Below are 27515 nucleotides of genomic sequence, written 5' to 3'. Positions count from 1 at the left end.
TCACATGCCAGGTCGTACTCATGATCACAGGGGCTGACGTAATCAGGATCAGCCTGACAGCTAAGGGCGTAGGCCCTACAATGATCTGGAACTCTGGAACTTGGCGATACATGCACCTAGAAACAAACCATATCAAAGGAATATTTATTCGACTTATTTCCACTGACAAAACAAGTATGTTTCTTTGTTTTTTGTTTTTTTCTTTTGAACTTACTAATATGTTGCAGCACAATATTGGCCAATTTCATTTACAGTACTTACAGGTATTAACCATCGAAGGAAATCGAAAAGAGGGATGATTATGAAACACATTTGGCTCTCCATTGTCACAAGACATGTCGAAACTATATCATGTCTTTGTAGCTTTACAAGATACAATGTTTATTTGTTGCTTGTGGCCTGAGGTCATGAAAAAAAAAAAAAACAGTCTTCAATCCTCCATTTTAATTTCACTTTAATTATTTCATGACGTCTAAATTGACTAATTCTTTGCGTCAAAACACGGTTATTTATGGCAGTATTAAGAATCACAGATTAACAGTGATGTCAAACTGTCCTTGGGTGACAAATGAAAGTTAAAGAAATTTTAAGCACCTCGTAATGATCTGTTCTTTTTAAAAATGTAGAAAAAAACCTTGGAAGAGTTTGTTCTGCACCGCCTCCATCTCCCATCCCGCCAGCCCCTTCTGCTTCTCCAAGGGTAAAAACTGGCGTCTTAGTCCTAAACGTTTGCTTTTAGTTAAACGTTGTATGTTGATATTATATGTTGATGTCATCCATAACATGTACAACCGAGAAGACTCATAAACTTTCGTTATATGCGATGTGTTTAGCTTAATAATGTATCATATTTTTAGCAGTCCTACCTTAAAATCGCCTTTAACTGAGATAGCGTTTTGTCTGCTTTAATTTTTCACATTGGCTTTTTGCCCAGGACAGACCTTTTCCATAGTCGCCCAGATTCTCAATGACAGCTGCCAATTCATCAAAAGCCTTTGCACCCTCAGCTGAGACATAGTCAAGTCCTTCCAAAGACTTGCGCACAGAAGCAGAACATACTTTAAGAATCCTACACAGCGTAGAGCGGCTCATCGGGACAAAGCCAGTCTCATGGCAGTAACTCTGGTACTGTTGGACAATCTGTTCCGGAATCATTGTTCTCACCACGTTTGGGATTTTTATCTCCGTGTTCGATGACAACTTTAGGGTTTTCTCACCGAATGGAAAATCTTGCATCACATATGAACTAGTGATGAATGCTAAGAAGTGGTTTCAGCTAGAGGAACGGTGGCGCCTCTACCATGAAGTAGGATATGATGCCGAGCGATGTTGAATCTGTATCTAGACAGATTTGGTAGCCACGTTTTCAGTACTTTGAAAGTGACCTTATCAGCCATAATCGACAATAACTGCCTGCGCGTACTCCAGGGCCCTGCGCTCTGATAGCATTCGACAAGGACCCCAAACAACGTCGAGTCAATGTCAATTGCGTCTTCGTTAGTCGATTTTAAGCAATCAAGTAACATCTCTGCGCTATTAGGCGCAATTTCTTCTAAAGCTGCAAACACGACCTGCCTCGCTTTGCGCCTGTGGAACCGTTTTGTTCTTTCTGCAGCTTCTTCCCAAGGTGTAACCATTACATGACGGATGGGACTAATGTCTCTGGAGGCCAAAAACAAATTAAGTTTCTCTCTTGATGTATTCGTCTCAAAATTATCTCTAGATGGAGTTGTAAAACTTTCAGACGGCTGATAGAAACTTTGTTGGTGTTTCAGCATCTCTTATTGCACCTTGAGGTGTATGTAATATTGGACTTACGTTCTCAGGGTTGCAGGTTACCTCATCATCATCCTACAAATAGAAAATAACTTACTTTTATTACCTTCACAATTACAGCAAGGGAGACATTGAGGCGTAGTTCGCAACCACAAAGCACAACGGGAACATGGTGCGAACTTAAGGGGCACGAACGCAAACAACATACCAGCAAGTATTATATATTATAGAAATAAAAAACGCGCCCGAGTGCATTGTTGAGTTATATAAGCACGCGGGAATTTTTAAGAACACGAGAGAAGTGCATAGAGAAGCACGAGGCGCAGCCGAGTGCTTCTCGCACTTCTCGAGTGTTCTTAAAAATTCCCAAGTGTTTATATAACTCAACAATGCACGAAGGGCAAGTTTTTTTATTTCTTTTATAAAATGTAAACCACCACATTAACATAAAGACATATTAAACAAGAAAAGGATTGCGAATTTTAATTAATCAAAATAAGTATTCTCCTTACATGTACATGCTTTCTTTTTATTGGCTTAAATGCTGAATGAAAAGTAAAACCGTTCCCTTTGTGGTAAGAAACAAACGTTTTCTAAAAAAAGTCAGAACGGTTCTAAAGAAATTATTACAGCAAAAAGAATCTTCCAAAGCTGAAGCAGTTCCCCAGTTCACTGACTTTTGCTCTGAGGAGGATAAAGATTGATTTGCATTGAACCGATTGTGCAAGAATTGAACATGCCGCCAAGCATCTCGCTGTGGATCGTTGTGGTGGATGATCGGCTGTGCGTTTCAACCACTCTGCCTGATACTTCTGCTGCTTTTGGCTGACTAAAAGGCTCATCGCATTGTGGAGATTTCTGTTTTGTCTGGTCGGCCCCTTGTAGAGCAGTAGACAAGACATCACTACATTTCCTGAGCTGGATAGACGACGGACGAGAATTGTAATGCTGAAGACTATTCGGGTTTCTGTGTCCCGAAATGTGGCAGATGTGGCGATCTGACAAACCGGCTTGAGACCACAAGGTTATCGCTGTCGCCCGAACACAGTGATTTGTGTAAACTTTGGAAAGCTTGGCCTTTGTACTTATTTCTTTCATCATGTTTCCAAGAGTGTTGACACCAAGCGGGCGGTTTTCGTACCAGATTTCGGGTGTGATGGCGGATTCATTCCAGTCGCGTCGAGGTTGCTGAAATAAGGCTTCGCATTTCGGATTCAGCTTGGAGATATACAAGCTCAGCGCTCGGTAGCCGTCGTTCTCACTCTCTGTTTCGTACATACGAGCCGTCTTCTCAAAGCTGGATCGGTCTTGAAGTCCACCGGGATAGTTTTTGGTGGTCTCGTCGTGGGTCATAGTAACGTAGCGCTTGCCTTGCTCGTCTACTTCAAATGCAAAACTCGTCGGCTTCAAATTTCTCTGCCCTTCACGACTTCTTCTACACCAGTAGAGAACAACATGGAACCACACGTTTCTCAGCAAAGACCATGGATTTGCAAGGCTTAATACTGGACCAGCTTTCAATTTCTGCAAGTCGTCAACTGATATGGCCTCTTTGTGCTGCACATTTTCCTTCCCTTGCCGTTTCAGGCTCTTAATTTTGGCGTTCAGCATACGGTTGGAATTTGAAAACGTTGAAGAATTTAGCTTCAAACTTCTGTTATAAGGTGGGTTGTTCAAATGCCTCTCTATTGCATTTCTGAACGTAATTAAGGACGACTTGCTGTACTCTTCACCCGTTTTGCTTCGTGCTTCTGTATAAAACTGTGACAGACTGTTGTCAAGTTGTTCGTCGCTCATTTCCTCTAGTTTTGGCAGCACAGGAACTTTTTGTGCACCCCATTCTAGGAAAAGAAAACATTTTTTCCAACTCAGCCTTTAAGTGTTGCAAGCGTATTTCGAGTGGTTAACTGTTAAATGATATACGCAACAGCTGCTAGAAAACATTTAATTGTATAAACAAGTGAAATGTTGCTTTTTGTTGACAAAGATGTAGATAAGCCAGTATAACTCATTATTTAGGAAGCATTGTAATATGCTTTTTTCGTCATTCTGCCTTTTAAATTAAAACAGGTTTTAAGTTTTAGTGTTTGAGATGTGTATTGGATTGTAGTCATGTTTACGTAAATTCATACCTTTGAAAGCGTTTACTGCCCAATTTGTCGAGCTCTACGTAGACTTTACTTGCGTTTCCACCAAAAGCCGGTTTCTCTCCGCTTCTGTCAGTTCTGCAAACCGTTTTTTCTTTGGAACAGGTGCCTCATTTTGAGACTCCTTAACGCTGCTACTTTTCTCGGCGTTCAGGAATTCGAACCCGAGTTGAAACCGTGGAAATTCTTCAGCCATAATGGCGGACGGACTAGCTGATTCTCAAATTTTGTCCAGGGCAAAATTTTCGTGACATAGCTTGCGTGCATATGTTGAGTTATAATGCACGCGCGTGACGTAAGCAGAGTGCTTTATGGAGCTATAATGAACTCGAACTGACCAATCACCGCGCGCAATTACTCGAACATTTTATAAATATATATATATATATAGAGAGAGAGAGAGAGAGAGAGAGAGAGAGAGAGAGAGAGAGAGAGAGAGAGAGAGAGAGAGATAGATAATAAACAATGGTAGCAAGACTTCAATTCATCGTTTTATTGCGACAACGCTGTTTCGTATGGTCAAAGGATGACCACACTCATCAGGCAATATCAACGAATGACCGTTAAATTTCACACACTGGCAATTAAAAGCTAACTTTAGGTTGCTATGAGATATAAAAACAATTGCTATGATATGGAAAAACAGATGCTATATAACATTGAAAAACTGGCAATAAAAAAATAATAATAATAATAAAATAAAATAAAATAATAATAAAATAAAAAAATAATAATAAAATAATAATAATAAAAAGTAAAATAAGAATAAAAACATGAAGCAGTTGCTATGGGATTTAAAATCTGAAATCTCGTGTTGCTAAAAGATTGCGTTACTTGCTCACAAAGTTCTTGAGTAGGTATCTGTTTCTGTGGGGGCACGCACTTGCTAGTTCGTTTCGCTTGTTCAAAGTACACAAACTCTTCTTACAGATGATGACGAATTTTTCAAAAAGACATAAATTACATTTGTTAGTAATGTTGTTATAAGGTCTGCACTGCTTAATGATTCTCCACTTGATGGTAAAAGGTTTGTTGTTGTCTTTGAGTGTCCAAATATGTTTAGATAGCTCAGTTTCGTTTCTCTTGTTTTGGTGTCGAAAGGATGCTGTGTGATTCCTGTAGCGCTCTTTAAAATTTGTGGCGAGGCCCACGTATGATTCTGATGACGTTTGTGTTGTGATTGTGGCTTGGTAAACTACATTTTGTGTGAGGCATTTTCCGTCCAGCGGGCATTTATCCTTTTTTCTGCAGTTGCATTCTTTGGCGTTTGTTTGTGTTTGCGACTGGTGGTAATCTGATAGTAGTGCTTTGTTGTGTGACGAGATGATACTCTTCATGTTAGGCACGCAGGAGTAGCTGAGCTTCAGTGTGTGCTTGTTGAAGATCTTGTGTAGGGGGTGTCCGTTAGGGAAGCATCTGTCAATGATGTTTAGGAACTTCCTTCCCAGGTTAGTTTTCACGTTAGCATTCCATGGGGGGGGGGGGGGGGGGGTTGTACCATACGATTTTTCTTTGGCGATTTCTGTTGCGCTTTGGCTGTGGTTTATACGTGAGCTTGTGATTGTAGCCGCTCTCGTCAAGCGCTTTCTGGTACGGCGGAATCGCTTCGTCGAAAACTTTCTGGCTAGATGAGATGCTGGTCAGTCGTTTGTTGATGTTTTCTGGAATGTTCTTCAGTAGTGCGGGTGGGTGATTACTTTGTCGGTGAACGTAGAGGATTTTGTTGTTGGGTTTCATGAAGGGTTTGTAAGATCCACTTGTAAGGTCTAGGGTTACGTCTAGGAAGTTTATGGTTTTTTTGTTTGCTTCGATGGTGATTTTGAGGCCATTTGACTTGAAAATTTCACTGACTTCTTGTTTCGTTTTCTCGATTTGTTTAGGTGTTGCTTTGCACACTGCCAGACCATCGTCACGGTAGAGACCAACTTGGCCTTTAAGTTTCGGTGTGATGAGGGACAACATGTAGGTGCCGACGAGTTCGCATGTCTCGGCTCCATCATATGAGCCCATCGTCACGTCAAATAAGTTGCTGGTGTTTTTCTTTTCCCATGCCGTGTTCTGGTGATACAACAGTGATTTTTTCGCGTGTGTGATGATGTGGCGGTCTTGCGGAGTGATGTGCGTGAATTGGGATGCATAGTCAAGTGCCTTTTTCAGAAGCTGCTCGGAAATGGATGGGTAGAAGTCACATACATCGAAAGTTATGAACGCGTGTTGGGATTTGTTTGGGATTGCTTGAAACCATTCGATGACATTTGAGGTACTTCTCCATAGATTCGCTTTTGTTACTTTGATTATTTCTTTGTTTATGTTGTCTAAAATGTGCTTGCTGATTATGCCGATCTCTGATTTTGTGGGATTTATGAGTCTGCATGTTGGGTTGTTTGTGAAATCATGCTTGTGGTCTTTTAATGTTATGGAATGCTAACGTGAAAACTAGCCTGGGAAGGAAGTTCCTAAAAATCATTGACAGATGCTTCCCTAACGGACACCCCCTACACAAGATCTTCAACAAGCACACACTGAAGCTCAGCTACTCCTGCGTGCCTAACATGAAGAGTATCATCTCGTCACACAACAAAGCACTACTATCAGATTACCACCAGTCGCAAACACAAACAAACGCCAAAGAATGCAACTGCAGAAAAAAGGATAAATGCCCGCTGGACGGAAAATGCCTCACACAAAATGTAGTTTACCAAGCCACAATCACAACACAAACGTCATCAGAATCATACGTGGGCCTCGCCACAAATTTTAAAGAGCGCTACAGGAATCACACAGCATCCTTTCGACACCAAAACAAGAGAAACGAAACTGAGCTATCTAAACATATTTGGACACTCAAAGACAACAACAAACCTTTTACCATCAAGTGGAGAATCATTAAGCAGTGCAGACCTTATAGCAACATTACTAACAAATGTAATTTATGTCTTTTTGAAAAATTCGTCATCATCTGTAAGAAGAGTTTGTGTACTTTGAACAAGCGAAACGAACTAGCAAGTGCGTGCCCCCACAGAAACAGATACCTACTCAAGAACTTTGTGAGCAAGTAACGCAATCTTTTAGCAACACGAGATTTCAGATTTTAAATCCCATAGCAACTGCTTCATGTTTTTATTCTTATTTTACTTTTTATTATTATTATTATTATTTTATTTTTTTTTAATTTTATTATTATTTTATTTTATTTTATTAGTATTTTTTTTTTTTATTGCCAGTTTTTCAATGTTATATAGCATCTGTTTTTCCATATCATAGCAACTGTTTTTATATCTCATAGCAACCTAAAGTTAGCTTTTAATTGCCAGTGTGTGAAATTTAACGGTCATTCGTTGATATTGCCTGATGAGTGTGGTCATCCTTTGACCATACGAAACAGCGTTGTCGCAATAAAACGATGAATTGAAGTCTTGCTACCATTGTTTATTATCTACACTGCTCCTCTCAGAGTCGAGCGCTCTATAAATTTATTCTGTTCAAGTTTAAGAAGTTTATATATATATATATATATATATATATATATATATATATATATATATATATAAAGTTAAGATGCTTCGAGCCAACAGGGATGCCACGCGCCAGAAGGATCCAAAAGGATTCGTAGTCCAAACCTCGAGTAATGAAATTTGTAGGCAATTGTGGAAAACGAGGACGGACAACTTCGAGCGAAAAAAATATATATATACAGTAAAAAATCTAAGAAATCTAAAAAAAAGTTTTAAAAATTTAATAAAAATAAACGTTTCGGTCAAAGACCTTCATCAGTTGCAGTGCAAGTGAATAATAAATTACAATAACCTTAAATAAGTTTACAGTATAAAAAATGACATCATATTACAAAGATGATTACATAACAGGGCGTGGTAACACATGAAAACGAAAAAATTAACCAATGATAAACAATCGGTGATTACTAAGCGAGATACTATGACAATGCGGTACAAAACTCAAAAGACACAAACCAAATAAGAATAAATAATCGAATATAATACAAATAAGATTAATATCAAAAAAGTAACGCGATTCGTCGAGTCAGCCGAAAGTGTGAAGGGACCCGCGTGTAAAATATTCAATGTTCAAAAAAGGCGGTCCCAAAATCCCCAAACAAAGCCCTTGAAACTATGCCGCGGCAAGGCACAACAGGCGCCCTAAACAGGGCCCTTAAACAACAATAATGTAATAAATTCCCCGATGGGGGCCCCTGAGAAAACCTAGCGCTAACAAAGCTAACAAGATCCAAGGTCAGGGCCTTTGAACACCTGAACTAAGATAACCGCCAAATTTGCAAGTTATTTTTGCGCTAATTGTAGTTTATTCATTTTTTCGAGTGGAATTCCTGACGCTTTGTTGAATCAAACTCTTTCCAAAGTTTTCAAACAGGCAAGAGCTATAAGATACGATTGAAACTTTCCTGTGATTCAAAAAATATCATTTATTTGGCTTCGTGTAAGAAATGTAACTTACAATACATTGGCTCTACAACAACAGATTTTAGAGTTAGATTTCGCAACCACAAGTCTGCTATGCTGACCAAGAAAAAGACTTGTGAGGTAGCGGTGCATTTCAACAGAACACCGCACGACTTAAACGACTTTTCCTTCCAGTGTATTGATCAAGTGCAGATAGATGCAAACAATACAAGTAACATCGAAAAGCTTTTAATCACTAAAGAGGCATATTGGAGTGCACAGTTGTTCTCTCTGGCACCTTTTGGCTTGAACAAGCGTCAGGAATTCCACTCGAAAAAAAAGAATAAACTACAATTAGCGCAAAAATAACTTGCAAATTTGGCGGTTATCTTAGTTCAGGTGTTCAAAGGCCCTGACCTTGGATCTTGTTAGCTTTGTTAGCGCTAGGTTTTCTCAGGGGCCCCCATCGGGGAATTTATTACATTATTGTTGTTTAAGGGCCCTGTTTAGGGCGCCTGTTGTGCCTTGCCGCGGCATAGTTTCAAGGGCTTTGTTTGGGGATTTTGGGACCGCCTTTTTTGAACATTGAATATTTTACACGCGGGTCCCTTCACACTTTCGGCTGACTCGACGAATCGCGTTACTTTTTTGATATTAATCTTATTTGTATTATATTCGATTATTTATTCTTATTTGGTTTGTGTCTTTTGAGTTTTGTACCGCATTGTCATAGTATCTCGCTTAGTAATCACCGATTGTTTATCATTGGTTAATTTTTTCGTTTTCATGTGTTACCACGCCCTGTTATGTAATCATCTTTGTAATATGATGTCATTTTTTATACTGTAAACTTATTTAAGGTTATTGTAATTTATTATTCACTTGCACTGCAACTGATGAAGGTCTTTGACCGAAACGTTTATTTTTATTAAATTTTTAAAACTTTTTTTTAGATTTCTTAGATTTTTTACTGTATATATATTTTTTTTTCGCTCGAAGTTGTCCGTCCTCGTTTTCCACAATTGCCTATATATATATATATATATATATATATATATATATATATATATATATATATATATATATATATATATATATATATATATATGTCTGGATTTATGAAAACGGTGTTAAAGACTGAATCAGGTGTTTTTTTATTTTTTTTTTTTCATTTCTTTGTTTTTTTTTCTGCTTTCGCTATGACAGCAGCTTGTAAATCTTACTTAGCATGAAATGTAGAAACTCCTTGCCGCATGTTTCATTTTCTTAGGTATTTTTTTCATTATTTATCGACCCCCCCCCCCCCTCCCCACCTTTTTCAATTTGCGTTAAGTTTAGCCCAGGCTACACTCGTCTGAATTCAGTTCGCGCGGTGACTCTGACAAGGAGCGACCGATTAGCGTTCTGTATTTGCTGTCTAAAGGAAGTCTGCCCGAGGACATCATTAAGTCCAGTGAAGGCCCAAGTCTAACGATTTGCTAGTAAGCGTCGTCCATTATCGTACCTGAGGCGGGCCTGAGGACATGTGTAAACTGTACGGGTCACATTTAGTCCCGTAACAGAAAGCCGTTTGCCCTGTGGCGATAATGTCGTGCTTGCTTTAGACAGCAAAAATCTATCGCCACATCAATTTGGGGCTTAGACGTGCAATGGACTAAACATTTCTAGCTGCTGTCGGCGTCATTTGCTTTGAACTTTGATGTAGCTAAAGACTTAGAAAAAAAATCTGTTGAAATCTGGATGTGCCATTCCGCGCACGACAAAATTGAAGTACATCCGGGACATTGCTATTTGCGAGCAAAACATGGCCACGAGGAGAGAGAAGAACATGAGTTCAAGCGCTGATCGTGAGTAGAATTTCCTTGTTTTATCAATTTTAGGCGTTCTCGGCTTAGCTAAGTATCAGAACTGTCTGTGATTCGCTAGCGCGGAAGAAATTTATTTGCGTGGCTTCCGGGCGATAATTGACGTAACGACAACATGTTGAGCGTTCGCTTACTGCTAACTATGGCCTAGTTTGTCTGAAGTTCAATCGATTCTCGATGTAGGAAGCTCTTGTTCAGTCCATTTAGGACGATGCAGGCCTTTAGAAAGCGATAGATTAGTTCTCCGCCGCGGTTTTGATATCTGTACGTTCGTGTTGATTTAGACTCCAATTTCATGTTAAAAGCACTCTTAATTAAATTGTACAAGTCATGATTCAACGAAAAGACGGTGAATTTAGTCTTCCTGGCCTCAAAAGGTATACAGGAGAGTTATTTGCTGCTATTTGAGCTACGATAAGCCTCGTGGAAAGCTAGCTCTAGGACAGAATTGTAGCAAGTTAGATTATCAGTGAGAAGTCAAATTCTATGGCTATGTTTTTGCGAATCCGGTCAGATATTGAAATGAAATGTCACGTAACGGCTACTTTTTGGCTGAAATATAGAGGTAAATAACCGATTCCACTGCTTACCATGCTCTTGTTAGCGTGACTGGCTAATTTAACCCACAGTAAAGACATAGTGAGGTCATTTAGGTGAAATCGCAGAGGTTAAGCCTGTCTAAATTAGTGCCGCGGCGAACCAAATGATCAATTTAAGCTCTAATTTAGTTTTGTTTGGCTCGTTCGACTCATTTGCAGCGACTTTAAAGGCTTGTATAGGCATGGTATGGACTCTATTAAGAGTACACGAGATAGATAGCACTCTCGGTGCGACATGGCCATATTTATGCACATTTTCTAACCATTTTTTCAAAAACATGCTCGCTATTTTGGTGCAAAGTCTTTAACACGGTTTTCATAAATTCAGACATAAAATACAGCAGCAAGATGGTGTTAATTGTAGCGAATCCTATTCCTGGAATTAAACTCGCACCTTTTGTTGAGTCCATGAGGTGTGAGGGTGCATAATTGAGCACACCAAAAGGCCTCTCTTGTGAGCAAACGGTCATCAAGACTATTATTATTGACACTAAGATTACACAACTGTTCAATAATTAAAAATTCGAAATCTGCCAGAGCATGAGGCTCTTTGTTAAAATGAATAGCAACTTCACAAGTACGTTTTTTGGTGATCATAGAAGACTTGTGGTTGCGGAAACGAATTTTAAATTCGTTACTTGTGGAACCAACATATTACACATTGCATTTCTTGCACGTAACCAAGTAGATGACATTTTTAGATTTACAATTAAGAATCTGCGTAATAGGATACGTCCTGCTAGTACTAGTGCTAGTAAAGCAATTAGATTCCTTTAAATAATTGCGACATAGATCACATTTGGCTGTGCATTTAAAGCAACCCCGTTGATTATCGGGCGTGCGATGTTGCTCACGAGGCTTACTGCTCAAGATTTCTTTGATGTTTTTAGTTCTACGAAAAGCAGGAATGATGGATCCTACCGGAAAAATCTTTTTAAGAGATGGTGAATCATAAATAAGGTGCTTGTGTTTCCTAATATTCTACCAATACTGGGTAAGCGAGGGTTGAAATCAAGCACAAGTGGAAAAATTTGTTTGGACTCCTTAGGCTGGGGTTGAAGCAATGTTTGTCTAGGAATAGACTGGGCTTTCCCAAACTGTTGTGAAACCAAATTAGGGTTATAATCCCGGTTATATAGATAACCCTTATACTCAGAAGAGCGTTTACTAAATGCCTCATCAGTAGAACAATACCTTCGGATCCTGGTAGCTACTCCATAGGGAATGGCCCTGGTAACATGGGCAGGGTGTGCGCTATTCCGTAGCAAGTAAATATGATTATCCGTGGGTTTGGAGTAGATATCAGTCTGGATGAAACCGTCCACCAGATTGAGAGTAAGATCTAGTACGTTAAGTGAAGTGGGAGAAGAAACTAGAGTAAATTTAATGGTGGAGTACAAAGAATTAATATAATGCGTGAACTCATCGAGTTTAGCAGGCCCTTGGGTCCAAAGATCAAAAATGTACCTCCACCATAGGTTGGGTCAGGAGCCATAATCGGGGACGAAGACCGTAAGCGCGCGCCATTTCTAGTATTGGGGTCGTCCCCATGATATGGGACAATAATTCTATTTTTAGAACAAATTGCGCCATCGCCTGCGGCACACGCGCGTACATGCTGCGAGAATTGTTGCGGATGTCGCGCGGGGGAAATGGCGTCCGAAATTCCCGAAATTTTTTATGTTTTTGGCTCACAACTCAACGCATTTACGTCTGTTGGAATTTTGCTAAAGTATTTTCGTCGTAAGCTGCTCCAGTTTGAGTGAAGTAAGACAGTGTCGAATTTAGGTATGTTCGGCTGTAAGCTTATATATATCGCTGACCAAGTTGTGTTCCGACGGATGCTTCTTTTACATGAGCTGCATATTACTCCACTTTAAATTTCACATATGTTGAAGGTTAATCGCTTTTCCATTACACAGCAAAAAACTAGCTGGATATATTTAGATGTAGTAAAGCTCCAGGACTTCATAGTTTCCTAGTTTCTCTTGCCACACGCTTGCGAGGAATTTGTCAGTCTATCGCGACCGAAAAGTAAAACAAAATAATTGCTAGTTTGAGTTTCGCTTGAATTGTAAGCGACGCTTGATGTTTCATCAAGGCCCAATAACTTTACGTCCGTAGATACTGCTCAGTTTTATTCGTGTAAAAATCCAGTAAATTCTCTGTTGTCGATGAATGAGAGCGCCCGCCGATGCGTGTTTTGAACAGACAGTAAACATGACAAATTGTACTTCCGCCGCACTTTAGTGTGAAAGCGTACATCGAACTCAAATAATAACTCTACAGTTTTTAAATATGTTTAAGATTGATAAATGTTTGAGAACATATTAAAAGCTAAGCTGAAAATATGTGAATAAAGTAGAAATAATCAGCAAAGTTACGATGACGCTTTCTTTAATCAACTTCGAATAACGATTTCGATTTGGTTGATCGAGTTATCAAAACTCCTTGTCTATTTTCATTTTCGCAGTGTAAAACTTCACTATGCTTATGTTGAAGAAACACACATGATATTAGTAGCCTTTTTTGCGTTCGTGAAATTTGTTACAGCATCTCAGCACAAAAGATAATGAACGAAATCTTGGTCAAGATTTGTTGACAATTGAAAACACCGACTCGGACTTGAAAGTGCAGGAGCTGAATGCACTATGCAAATGAGCTAATTGTACGCGTCAGACTTTCCTTTCAAAAACTTTTGCAAACTCACCAAACAAGCAGAGACAATAAGAAACCATCAAAACAGGTTTTGGTTATGATTAAACATTGTCTGAGAAACCCACAAATTAACTCGATACCAGAGTAGAGAGTTTTCTTGCTATATTCTTAAGCATACGCGTAAGCTTACGACTAGCGTGAGCAGATCTTATTATTCATTCCCAGCGCGAGATTGAAGTCTTGTTTTCAACCCCGAAAAATCCACCTTTTCCGTTAGCTCAGAGCATAAAACTACATATAAGCGCCCTGGTTCGCATTCCCTGCCTTATTCCCTGCCATCGCTGTGAAAAATACGCAAGAGAATCTCTCAACTCTCACCATTTGATCACGCAACGTGACAACATCCACGCGAAAGCCCCTGACATGTGCGTGAATCCGCGCGGATATATGATGTCAGGATGGCGCAATTTGTTCTAAAAATAGAACAATTGTCCCATATCATGGGTGCGCGCGAATCCCGAGACTTTCGGTCTCCGTCCCCGATTATGGCTCCTGGTTGGGTTTAATTTTCCCTGATTTGGCTTTCTTATCAAAAATTCCCATGGCTAGATCAGCGTAACTGCATGCGTTTTGGGACCCATAGCCGTACCACGAATATGAAGAAAGTTGTCATCTTCAAAAAACGAATTGTTGTGCTTAAGACAAATTTGTACGGCCTCAACTATACAATCAGTAGACGGAAATTTGACTAGCCTAGCCTCTAAGGCTTCTACAACAGCATTAATTCCCAAATTGTTGTCAATGTTGGGAAACATAGCAACCACGTTCCATGAAACTAAATTCTTAATTGTAAATCTAAAAATGTCATCTATGCAATGTGCAATATGTTGGTTCCACAAGTAACGAATTTAAAATTCGTTTCCGCAACCACAAGTCTTCTATGATCACCAAAAAACGTACTTGTGAAGTTGCTATTCATTTTAACAAAGAGCCTCATGCTCTGGCAGATTTTGAATTTTTAATTATTGAACAGTTCTGTAATCTTAGTGTCAATAATAATAGTCTTGATGACCGTTTGCTCACAAGAGAGACCTTTTGGTGTGTTCAATTATGCACCCTCACACCTCATGGACTCAACAAAAGGTGCGAGTTTAATTCCAGGAATAGGATTCGCTACAATTAACACCATCTTGCTGCTGTATTTTATTTGTTTTTATTTGCTTTTTAGCGGGCGTTTTGCTATTTTTATTATTACGTAATTCTTATGTAATCTTATGTGAAAAAAAATTTATTTCTTTGTTCTCTTTGTAAGTTATTGTTTTGTAACTTATTTAAGGCTTTTTCACTTTTTGTAAATTTTATTCCGAGTATTGATATTCTTAGTGTTGAAGAAGCCCGAATGGGCGAAACGTCCACTTGAATTAAAGACCTCCTACGAGAAAAGTTCGCATCTTCTTCTGTTTATTCAACCTATATATAAACGTTTGATAAAGCAAGGACGGACAACTTCTGACGGTAAAAAAAGTTAAAAAGTTAAAAATTTAATAGAAAAACGTTTCGGTCTGAGACCTTCATCAGTTACAAGAGAAAAAGGACGAAAACTAAGTTTAAATACGGTTACAGTGTGGGAGATTACGTAACGAAATGAAAAATACAATATTGTGCTATTAGTACAACGTGATTAATACAATACAGGAAGAAAATGCAAAACGAGAAATACAATGCTGTACTATAAATTGCGTCATACAGGGTGATAATTAATAGACCAAACGAAAACAATACAATACTGTGCATGAATTACATTATAAAGCGTGATAATTGCAGAACTAGGTTAAATTCAACCTAAACACTAAAATAGTTCAAATAGATAAAACGGACTCTCGCAATGCGGTAAATATAACGGGAAAAAAAAAAAAAAAAGAAAGAAACCTACGTTTACGCTGGACAAGGTTAATAACAAAATCCCAAATCGAGGCCTTTGGAGCATTAAAGGGTTGACAAACAACAAAATCCCTGGAGAGGCCCTTAAACAATAAGCTGTAATAAGATCCCAGGCAGGGCCTTTGAGCATACCTAACACCCAAAAAGCTGACAAAATCCAAGGAAGGGCCTTTGAACTGCCTTATGGCGCGAACGCAGATTTACACAAGAGAAAGTTAATTATAACAAATTCTGTTTTTGGAGTGAAATTCTTTTCTTTTATTTAAGCCATGGGGAGCCAAAGAGAACAGTTGAGCACTCCAATAAGCCTCTTTCGTAATTAAAAACCTATCGATCTCGTCTGAGTCATTAGGGGCCTGCACCTGATCAATGCATTGGAATTCAAAATCATCCAAGGAGTGTGGAATTTTATTGAAATGTACTGCTACCTCACAAGTGGTTTTGTTTGTGAGCATAGCAGACTTGTGGTTACGAAACCTAACCCGAAAATCGGTGGTAGTTGATCCTATGTACTGTAAACGACATTTCTTGCAAGAAACTAAATAGATCACGTTTTTAGAATCACAAGAAAGCCTTGAATAAATGGTGTATTTTCTGCCCGTTTTAAAACTTAGAAATGATTTAGATTCAACAAAGAAATTTCGACAGAGATCGCATCTATTTCTTTCACATTTAAAGCAGCCATTGTTTGGCTGAATTGTTTGTCCCTCATCGGCGGTTTTAAAACGAGATGGTGCTAATAATTCTTTCAGGTTTTTTGTTCTACGAAAAGATGGTATGATAGAGCCTTGAGGGAAAAGTTCTTTCAATTTAGGGTTGGATTGCAAAATCAACAAATGCTTTCTAATTATGCTACTCACATTAGGCAAATTAGGATTAAATGTGAGAACAAATGGAAATAATTTCTTCGATTGTTTTCCGCGTTGCCGTAGTAAATCATTCCTAGAAATGGTGGAGGCTTTGGAGAATTGATCGTCAACTAATTTGGAGGGATAACCCTGATTAACAAGATAACCCTTGTACTCAACTGTTCTCTCGGCAAGAAAAGTTTCTTCAGAGCAATTTCTCTTCAATCTAGTCGCTACTCCAAAAGGAATAGACTTGAAGACATGCTTGGGATGGCAGCTAGAAGGTGGAAGATATAAATGACTATCTGTAGGTTTAGAATAAACATCAGTTCTAATAAACCCATCCACAAGATATAAAGTAAGATCAAGTACGTGAAGCTCACGTTCAGAAAAAACTAACTCGAATTTAATAGTAGGGTATAGAGAATTAATGTAATCAGTAAATTGATGTAAGGCAGGAAGGCCTTGCTGCCAAAGATCAAAGACATCGTCACGATAACGCCACCACAAGGACGGCTTTATCGGACCGGAAAACTTAGCTTTAAGATCAATTTCACCCATGGCTAGATCGGCATAACTACATGCATTTTTTGGACCCATGGCCGTGCCATGAATCTGAAGAAAGAAATACTCCTTAAAAACAGAATGGTTGCTTTTCAAACAGATTTTTACGGCTTCTAATATGCAAGATGTAGACGGAATTTTGTTTTCCCTAGCATTCAAAGCTTTCCTAACTGCAGTAAGACCAAGTTTGTTATCGATGTTGGGGAACATTGAAACCACATCCCACGAAACCAGTAAGGTGCCAGTTGGAAAAGGGCCACTCGTGTTAAGATCTCCTATTTTGTTAAGCAAATCCGTGTTGTCCTTAATAAATGATGGTAATTTACGAGCAAGTGGTTGCAAATAGAATTCGGTAAAGGCCGACAAGTTCTCAATTGCCGTACCACAACAAGAGGTAATGAGTCTTAACGGGTTGCCCGTTTTGTGCGTTTTAATGTTCCCAAAGGCAACTCCTGGTTTCGCTTCCTTATTTAAAACCCACTTAGCTATTTCGGGGGAAATCTCACCCTTTCCAAGCCATTTGGAACACCAACTACTTACTAATGCTAAATGCTTCGAGGTAGGATCTGATTGCAAAGATTTGCAGTGCAGCTGATTGTTGAGCTGACCAAGCATTTTTTCGTCGTACTCTTTATCATCAATTAAAACAAAACGGGGACCTTTGTCCTGTATCCGAATCACTGCATTAGAGTTTCTAAGTTCCTTAAGGGCAACACGTTCTTTTCGTGAAAGATTATCTCTAGGTTGCTTAATGTTCTCAGGATTGATAAGATCACGCCTTACATTAGCTAAAAAAAGCTTTCTTGTGATTCTAAAAACGTGATCTATTTAGTTTCCTGCAAGAAATGTCGTTTACAGTACATAGGATCAACTACCACCGATTTTCGGGTTAGGTTTCGTAACCACAAGTCTGCTATGCTCACAAACAAAACCACTTGTGAGGTAGCAGTACATTTCAATAAAATTCCACACTCCTTGGATGATTTTGAATTCCAATGCATTGATCAGGTGCAGGCCCCTAATGACTCAGACGAGATTGATAGGTTTTTAATTACGAAAGAGGCTTATTGGAGTGCTCAACTGTTCTCTTTGGCTCCCCATGGCTTAAATAAAAGAAAAGAATTTCACTCCAAAAACAGAATTTGTTATAATTAACTTTCTCTTGTGTAAATCTGCGTTCGCGCCATAAGGCAGTTCAAAGGCCCTTCCTTGGATTTTGTCAGCTTTTTGGGTGTTAGGTATGCTCAAAGGCCCTGCCTGGGATCTTATTACAGCTTATTGTTTAAGGGCCCCTCCAGGGATTTTGTTGTTTGTCAACCCTTTAATGCTCCAAAGGCCTCGATTTGGGATTTTGTTATTAACCTTGTCCAGCGTAAACGTAGGTTTCTTTTTTTTTTTTTTTTTTTCCCCGTTATATTTACCGCATTGCAAGAGTCCGTTTTATCTATTTGAACTATTTTAGTGTTTAGGTTGAATTTAACCTAGTTCTGCAATTATCACGCTTTATAATGTAATTCATGCACAGTATTGTATTGTTTTCGTTTGGTCTATTAATTATCACCCTGTATGACGCAATTTATAGTACAGCATTGTATTTCTCGTTTTGCATTTTCTTCCTGTATTGTATTAATCACGTTGTACTAATAGCACAATATTGTATTTTTCATTTCGTTACGTAATCTCCCACACTGTAACCGTATTTAAACTTAGTTTTCGTCCTTTTTCTCTTGTAACTGATGAAGGTCTCAGACCGAAACGTTTTTCTATTAAATTTTTAACTTTTTAACTTTTTTTACCGTCAGAAGTTGTCCGTCCTTGCTTTATCAAACGTTTTTAAATTCATTTTTGCGGTGAGGCTTGGACTGTGAATCTTCATTGATCCTCCTGACGCAGTGGCATTCTTTGTTGGCTTGAGGCATTTTATAACCGTTTTATATATATATATATATATATAAAGTATATGACACAAACCTTGCGCTGCGATTGGCTAACAGAGTGGGCAAGCTAGGGTTATCTTACCCGATCAGCCCGGGATTACCCGCTGTGTCCCGCAATAAAACGTTGGTCTTAGCGAGGAAAACAAAGGGTTCAGCCAAAAAAATACTGAATATTTCTAAATATCCCCGCCTAAATTTTCGTAATTCCTAAATATCTCGAAAACTTATAAATATCCCCAAAAATATCGCGATATTTGTGGGAAGGCTCATTCGGATGGCTGGATATTGGCTTTGTTTTTTTCGTTTTTTGCTTGTTTGTAGACCTCGACTCCGTCTCGGTCCATAAATACTAAAAAAAAAAAAAAGAAAAAAAGAAGTTGGCCATCATCCAGCCATCTTGAAGTCTGGTCTCGCTCTAGCCGTATACATAAATGTTTCAGTCATTTCGGCCATGTACCAGTGATTAACATAAGGAAAATTAAAACAACACGGAGACCCCTTTTAGACATGCGACGTGTGCAGTGTCACGTGATGTATGCACTATCGTTAAAAGGTCCTTATAAAAAGGAGAGACGACAGATCTATCACACAGCAAGTAGCCAATTAATGCTAATGCTAAGTAGTTGACAATTTAACTCACGAGAAGCGTGGTATACTCACTAAAGTCATTCTTTCCATTTGGTCAGTTATGGTGGAATCAACTCCCATTTCTGCAAAGACTGGAGGATCATGCATTTCGGTGTCTGTTATCTCTTTTAATCTCTGTCGACATGTTCTGCACACACCTGAATTAAGAAGTCGAAGAAACACAGTTAGGCTGGGATGCAACCTATTATTAACTCACAAAATGAAAACCAAGACTTACCTGACCCAACTTGTACGAATAAACCAGTTTTGCGTAGGACTGCCTCTGACTCATTCTTTCCCAACCCTCTTTCACCTTTTGGCCACGTTTCTTTGCCTTTACCATGGCCGGAAATTTCTTGCGGAACCCTGCATCTGGTGCTCGATCCTCTGCTCCAGCCCAACCCAAGTTTTGTGCGATGGTTAGGACATATTGTCATGGTGCGGCACGGCAGAAAAACCGCTGATTGGCTGAAAAATCCGTTGTCTTGGATGCGCTCGCCGCTGACAATTTGCGGCTGCAAACGAGTTTCGAAAATGTCTGAACATTTTGCAAGCGAGAGCATCGAACAGCAAGAAATATTGTGGATTTTTACCCAGTTAGAACCTCTACTTGTCACAGAGTATGCGGATTAAGCAAAAGTGAGTATGTTGCAAATGTTAGCCTGGTTTTGTCGCTTTCTTTGAGTGTTATTCTTTGTGTTGTGATTTCTTTTGTCCGTTGGTGTCGTGTTCATTTTGTGCCAAGCGGAAGCACGTGCTTAGTTTATTTACAATACTCTTCTGCTGCAGATATTGGTGTACAGATGACTTAACACAATAAACACAGCATAAGGGAAAGCTATGTTAAAAGGTAAGCCAAGTTTTCCTTCGTTTCCTTCCGTAAATGGTTGATTTTTGCTAGTGGCAACATTTGCTAGTTCGTGTGTGGCTTGGGAAACTTTTTGGCTCGATGAGTCTACATTTTAAAAGTTGAAGATTTTGTTCGCTATCATTTGAATTACCCATCATATCTTGACTTGCCTCTGGGAGGAGACCCGTTAGGTTTTTTGTCTGCCATATTCATATAAATAAGTGACGAAAACCGTTGACACTGTACTGTAAATGAGCTTAATTTTGTAGATTTAAGGATATAAATCTTACAAGCAATGAATGTTTTAAAAGCGTAGCCAACTTATGTTCAGTCCGGATATCAGCATACTATTCAAGGTGACACATTTCTTTCTACGTTTGGATATATCCTCTAGCTTGTGCTGTCTATAATTTAAAAGTTCCTGCAGCGGTGCAAGAATCTGACATGACAGATGTACACTAAGTTTTTTGTTTTGTTGTTATTGAATGGACTAATTGCGTGGTTTTGAAAGAGTTTGTAAAATTATTTTTTGACCTGAAGGCAGACTTTTTTGGGTTTAGTTAGTCTGATGATGATGAGGTTAATGAAATGTTTTTATTTATTTATTTTCTATTGAGTGAAACCTCAAGAAGTAACACTCCTTTTGTTGTACTTCATGATTATGTTGTACTACATGATTTAAACTTCCCAGTTACAAAGCTAGCAAAATGACTGAGGTATTCACAATATAGGTTGAAAGGAGTTGCATAGTCTTTAATGCTCTGCGCAGTATTGTATAATGTATGAACAGTGCAGATACTAAGTTAATGACATTTCTTCTTGCAATGTAATAAGCATTCAAAGGATGAAGCCAAAGTATAGCTTAATGTAATTTTATATTTTTTCCTCTTTTTTTACAGTTAGACCTCAGATTTTCACACTCTCCTCCTCTCTTTCAATTACTTGATTCTCTGGTTGGAGACAGTGTGACGTGGCCATGTACATCAACTTGAAGAAGTTTTTTTCATGGATGAAATGAATGCCATCTTCCTTGGAGAGGATACTAAATGATATGTCCCCTTTCATAAAAAGATTAAGGAATAATAAAAGGGATAATTAAGGAACCAAATGCATGGAACAAGTATTTCAAGATTCCCCAGTAATTAATAAAGAAAAATGTTTGAAGACAGAAAAATTATAGTTTGGTAAACAACTTGGTTGGGATTTGACTTCTTAAAAATTTGTAGATCATAATATTTTGGTGTGGAAGTTTATGCGATATTTAACATTATTATTCTTTGCAATCGAGGTGAATAGTGGCTGTTATTCACTGAGATTGACAAGTTTTCAGTATATGTACAAAGTGATCTCAACAACAGATGAAAAGGAAACCATTAAAAGATAATTTAATTGACCTCTCAATTCGTGCATGGAAAACATGCAAGCGGTATGAAGACGTGCACAATTCTTCACAGAATCTTCTAATATGGCAAGTCTAGTTAACCTGCGATAAAATCCTTGTTGATCACAATCTAGCAAAATGGTCTTTTAACACTGTTCAAATCAGCAATCTAAATGAAAAGTCTGTTTGCAAAACAATTTCATTGTTCAATCAAAGTTTTCATTTTCACTTGAAATGAAAATTCAAAATTCAAAACTTTGAAGACTTTTTTGTATTTTGTGGTACAGTATCTACTTGTATTCTCAGGATTTCCGTTTCAGAAACACTGGCGGAACATAAGTTTTCGCCGGCCATTTTGTTATTGTTTGGATCACGCATCATTCACTCGTTAGGGAGTGAATAATCATCAATTATTCCACGAGAGCGTGTTGGATATGAGATAATAGAAAGCCAACAAGGCGCATAGCACTGAGTTGGCTTTAATCTTCTCATACCCAACCAGCACGAGTGGAATAATTGTTTTATTAAAAAGGCCCCCAAAATATAGAAAACTAGACTTAAATAACGATAAAAATGCTCAAAAAATGATGCATACGCTCTCCATATTTGTAGAGCATGGTATAATGACTCATAAACCCTGATGGCTAAAACAATGAAAACTCTCAAATTGAATTATCCAATGATCCAGTTTTTTAATGATGCTCATTCCTTGTGCTTGTGTGTTTGTGTTGGATTTTATTTTTATTTCAGTTTAGTTTTCTATATTTGGGCGGTGTTTTTAATGAAACAATTCTAGTCACGCTTGTTTGGTCTCTTTGTTTGGGAATGGGAGAGGTTAACTTAACAGTACTTTTTACATGTGGTTATTTTGGAATTGCGAATCTCTAAGTTGCATTTTAATCAGATAAACATTTTGCTGAGACATCATTTGCCTGATCTGATTAATTTACCAAAAAGTGAATTGCGGTGCCAGAAGACAACCATATCCACCTCAAGGGAGGTCAATGGAAATTCTGAGGAGTTGAGAAGGGGGGGGGGGGGGAGAATTCGAAACTTAACATTTTGAAAAGGAAAGTATGAAGGTGAACTGGCATTTTCAGTGGGGTGTTCAGAGGAAGGGGTTTGCTCCAAATGCATGTGTTATGATAAGAGCCCTTGTTGCTTCACTGATGTTGATAGAGATTTGAATATCTTCTGTATCTGCTATAGTCTTATTTTCTACAGTAGTGGGTTATCAGCCCTCAGCCCAACACCCAACCTAGAAAGCCAGGTGATCACAATTTGTCTGGTCCCTATCCTTCAACCTACCAGAAGTACAGGACTCCAGCTGACATAGCTCACAGGGTCTTAGATACAAAAACCATCCCTCCACAATAAGGTGGTGATCCCTTAAGATGGTTGGAAGTTGGGCGAGAGAGTAAACAAAATTTGGTGGCAGGGTCGGCAAGGGTATGGAATTTATCTGGAACACAATAATAATTATTATATGAAACAGTAGAATTTTGTTGCAGTGTAGGCTACTGAACCTTCTCCCTAAAAGTATCTAGGAGAGATGTCATATGGTATTTGCTTGGAACAAGACTTAAACTTACTACTGGGGGAGGAGGGATGGTGCAGTTTTCATGTGTTTCCTCACAATGGTGCTTTTTGCAAAAAGGCATGCTTTCCAATGTGGTCAGTGTAAGACGCAGACTTTGGACTGCAGGCTAGGTGTTAACATGCAGACTGTAGACTTTTTAAGTGTTACTGTCTGTTAACAGTAAACAGACCAACCTTATTGAAGCTAAAAGAAGTGAGAGTTTAGCCTAAATAGTCCTAGGGTTAGACTGAATATCACTCGGGTTAGCTGGGAAGGATCCAGGGGGCTTTGGCTGGTTCGGTCGAACCCCCTAGATTAAAAAAAAAAAAAAGAAATAAAACATAACATGCTAACTTGGCCTCAGAATAACAGAAATCCTATTTCCAAGTCAAGGACCACAATTTCAAAAATTTCCAGCATGAAAGCCACTGGTCCCCCTACAGGGGACCGCCTTTTGGCAGTTCGTATCTCGAAACCCCTGCTCTGTATCCGCCCCAGGGTTAGCCTGATCATTTTCTCCAGTTAACCTGTTTACGGTTAGCTCTCGATAAAACACGATTCAGTTATAATAATGTCTGCAGTATGTATTTCCCCCTCACTCTGCAGTCTCCAGCGCACAGTCTGCGTTTTACACTGACTGAATTTCGATGTAACTACAAGCCTTCACATAAACGAATGTTCCCCCAGTATAAAGTGGAACAAGAACTCCTTTTGGCGGATTGCTTTTTTCGTTAACACAATGGAGAAATGTTTGCAATAACGAAGCCCGCAGCTGCGGGGAAAGCTGCGTAGCCAAGGAACAAGAATCGTAGTAAGTGCGAAGTAGCATAAGCCATAATATCAAACACAGGCTAACATAAACAAAGAGCAATTCATTTTATCCTTCAAGCTGTGTTACATATACAATATAACTTTCTACAATGCCATACTAAACCTCTATAAGCTTACTACAAGTTTTCAGCTCATGGCAGTACATGGCATCCACTGACGCGGCAAAACAAAGCACGAATGAATAGCACACAAGTGAAAAACACAACAAAATTAGTCATTAGTGGGTATTACTTACGAATTCGTGCTCCACTTTTCTTTCTTCAGGCAACGATACAAAAGTTCATGAACAAATAGCATTTAAGAATTTTTATTAGCACGAAAGAAAAGTCATATTTTATATGTTCCGTAAAATTGAACAAGCTACAAGAAATTGCGGTTCAAAACCTTAAAGAACTTGATACGACCTTAAGAAAAGGAAAAACGGTACCTCGGGTGAATTTGGAAAAGCTGAAAGTTTCCTTTCGGAAGAGCTGTCTTTATCGCCTGAGAAAACTGACAACACCGTTTCGATCCTCTCGATCACAGTCAACACATTAGCACGGATCATTGTCCAAAGTAGCCGAGCTCTTTGTAACTGCCTTGAGCGAGCAAGATGTTGCCAAAAGCCATGACAATGACGTGTTCGTTTTTGATTCGTCGTCCGCCATTTTGAAAATGGAAAGGCGGGAAGACGAACCGAAATCTACTGCGCATGAGCAGCGGTTTTTCCGCCGTGCGTCATGGTGCACAAACTTTCGCTTTTGCTGAATTTCGCTGCTCGGCATAAAATCAGCTCCACTTCATCTTCAGGGGCCTGTTTCTCGAAAGACCCGGTAAATTATCGGGCCTGGTAAGTCACCCGTTAAGTACCCGTAAACTTTTCGGGTGTTTCTCGAAGCTCCCGTTATTTTCGATCCCGTTAATTTTCCCAGTAACTTGCCCGGTAATTTACGGGAAGTCGTGACCTCCCGTGAAGTTACCGGGGAGTCAAAAATGTTGCAAAACCAAACAAAATGGCGGCCAGGGCGGACTTCTTTGTTTAGTGCGAAGACCACGGTCTTATCAGAGCCGCCCCTTTCTAGCCGATATGACTGACTGCGAAGTCATAGAACGATTTTGGCTCTCACGAGCAAGAATAGAGTGGCTCGTCGAAGAGCTAAAGGAGGAATTGGAGAGAAACACGGCGAGGAGTCGCCCGCTGGCTCCGGAAACCCAGGTAAATATAATTTACAGTTTAAAGGCGTTTGCATGGAAGCGCAACGTAACTGCGAAGTTCTATTTTATTGTTTTCCAAAACCAACAAACAGCGGGAAAAAAGTTAATGAAGAGATAAACACTTTGTCATGTAAACGCCGTTCACTCGCCGCGTGTTATGACTTCAAAAGGGCTTCTCTGTATGAACATCAAAATGGGTTCCTGTCACGCAAACCTAATCTTACTGCAAGCCAAACCTGTTTCCTGTGTTTTAATTGCAGATTTTTTTTTTTTTTTTGACTTTTTTCGGAGGAGGAAATTAAAAAACAGACATTCTACAGATAAAAGTAAACATAATGGAGCGACCGCGAAGACTCCATTATGCGCGGTGCACAAATGCTGACAAATGTTATGTTATAGCATTTCTAGCTAGATGAAACACGAAGAAGCGTACTATACTCACGATAGATAAACCAGAGTAAAGAACGTTAAAATTATTCTCCCCAGTCACACAATTGTTTCAGTCGCATTTCTACTGATCTTAGTTTGCTTTATGCCAGAACAGTCGATTTGGGATCAGTGAAAATTACGCTTGATGTTTGCCGGAGAAAACGATTGAATCACGCCAAAAAAAATTATGAAGATCCTTCCTTATTCCAATTATTCTGTACACTTACTTAAGCAAAATTTGTATCAGTGCAAACTGCTGAAATAAGTGTTTGTAGCTAAATTTCAAGTTCTCAAGTTCACACTGTTTCCTCGGCGGTCCGCAGATCGTGTTTGATTACTCTCTGAACATTTTGAATGAAGATGTAGATCCTGTTTGATGCCCATCGCAAGATTTTTGTTTTGATGACATTTATTTACAAAGCATTTCAGGTTCTCAAAGCACTCCGCTATTACGCTTCGGGGAGTTTTCTCAAAGTTATAGCTGATACTATGGGTGTATCAAAGGCAAGTGCCAGCAAATCTTTGCTTGCTGTCACCCAGTGCCTTGAGAGAATGTCAGAGGACTGGATAGTGTTTCCAACAAGAAATACTGATTTGAATGTAAGTACCAGGTGAAGATAAACTAAAAATTGCGAAATAGTCAAAGTATGGAAAGGTTTGCAAAATTTCGGCATAAATTTCTGTGCAAATGTGATTTTCCAAATCATAAATTTTTTATAACTAAAGCAAAGCAGATGCACTTGGAAGGTTTGTAAAGCACTCAAGAAGCTAGAGTCGCACTTTGCTATTGCCTCGTGCGACTCTTACGCTTCTTTGGGGCTTAGCAACCTCCTGCATGCATCCATAACTCAATAATGTAAGCTGTGGCGTTTACCATTTTGTTAATTTGGTTTAGGAATTCAATGGGTGAATCTAGAAACAAAAACAGTTACAACAAGGGTTACTTTCTGGAATTTCAATGGCAGATTTCTTTGTGATAGCATAGGGAATGGGAGACGTTTAATCCTTGAAGTCTAAAGGAATTAGATGAAAGTATGTTGCTTGAAATTTTTGGAATTGAATATTTTGTCCTTTTCCTACAGGCAACAATGGCTTACTTTTACAAAATAGCAGGGATGCCTCGGGTGATTGGTACTGTGGATGGCTCATTGATCCCTGTCAGGGCACCACATGATCAGGAACATTTGTATGTGTGCCATAAAGGCTTTCATGCCATAAACACCATGGCAGTGTGCAATGCACAACTTTTGTTCACAAACTTTGTGTGCAGATGGCATGGCAGTGTCCATGACTCAGCCATTTTTAATACCAGCATGCTGCATGCACACCTGGAAGGTGGTGGTGGAAGAAATGGTTGGCTGCTGGGGGATCGTGGATATGGCATCCAGCCATATTTAGTGACCCCCTTCAGGCCTGATAGTGTGTCAACTCAGCCCCAAAGGAGGTATCAGAAGGCTCACACTAAAACACGAAACACCATTGAGAGGGCCTTTGGCCTATGGAAGGCTAGGTTTCGTTGCCTCGATGTTTCTGGTGGGGCACTACAGTTCGAACCAAGTCGTTGCTGCACTATCATTACTGCAACTGCTGTGCTTCACAACATGTGTATTTTCGACAACACACCACTCCCCGGTTATGAGGAACCACCACCTCATGAACCAGACTTGGTGACTGAGGTGCCAGGTCACCTTCAAAGTAATGCTGGGGTATTGGCGAGAGATCGCCTCATAAATAATGTATTCAATTAACTGGCTATATCACCCATTTAAAGAACATCCAAATTACTTTTTGCATCCACAAGCATCCTAAGCTCACAATAACATAAGTTTTATTTTCTTGTTTTTGCTTTTACTTGTTTTCTTTTTGGTCTT

General features: G+C 39.0%; 1 pseudogene; it reads right to left on the bottom strand.

The window, feature by feature from the left end:
• Positions 1-1259: 1259 nt before the first annotated feature.
• LOC145486875 (uncharacterized) lies at positions 1260-19809 on the bottom strand (annotated as a pseudogene).
• Between the last annotated feature and the right edge of the window lie 7706 nt (positions 19810-27515).

This window comes from Orbicella franksi, chromosome 5, assembly GCF_964199315.1.
Source record: "Orbicella franksi chromosome 5, jaOrbFran1.1, whole genome shotgun sequence".
NCBI lineage: Eukaryota > Metazoa > Cnidaria > Anthozoa > Scleractinia > Merulinidae > Orbicella > Orbicella franksi.
Note: the sequence above shows the minus strand (reverse complement) of the source record. Positions and strands in the feature narration are given on the sequence as shown.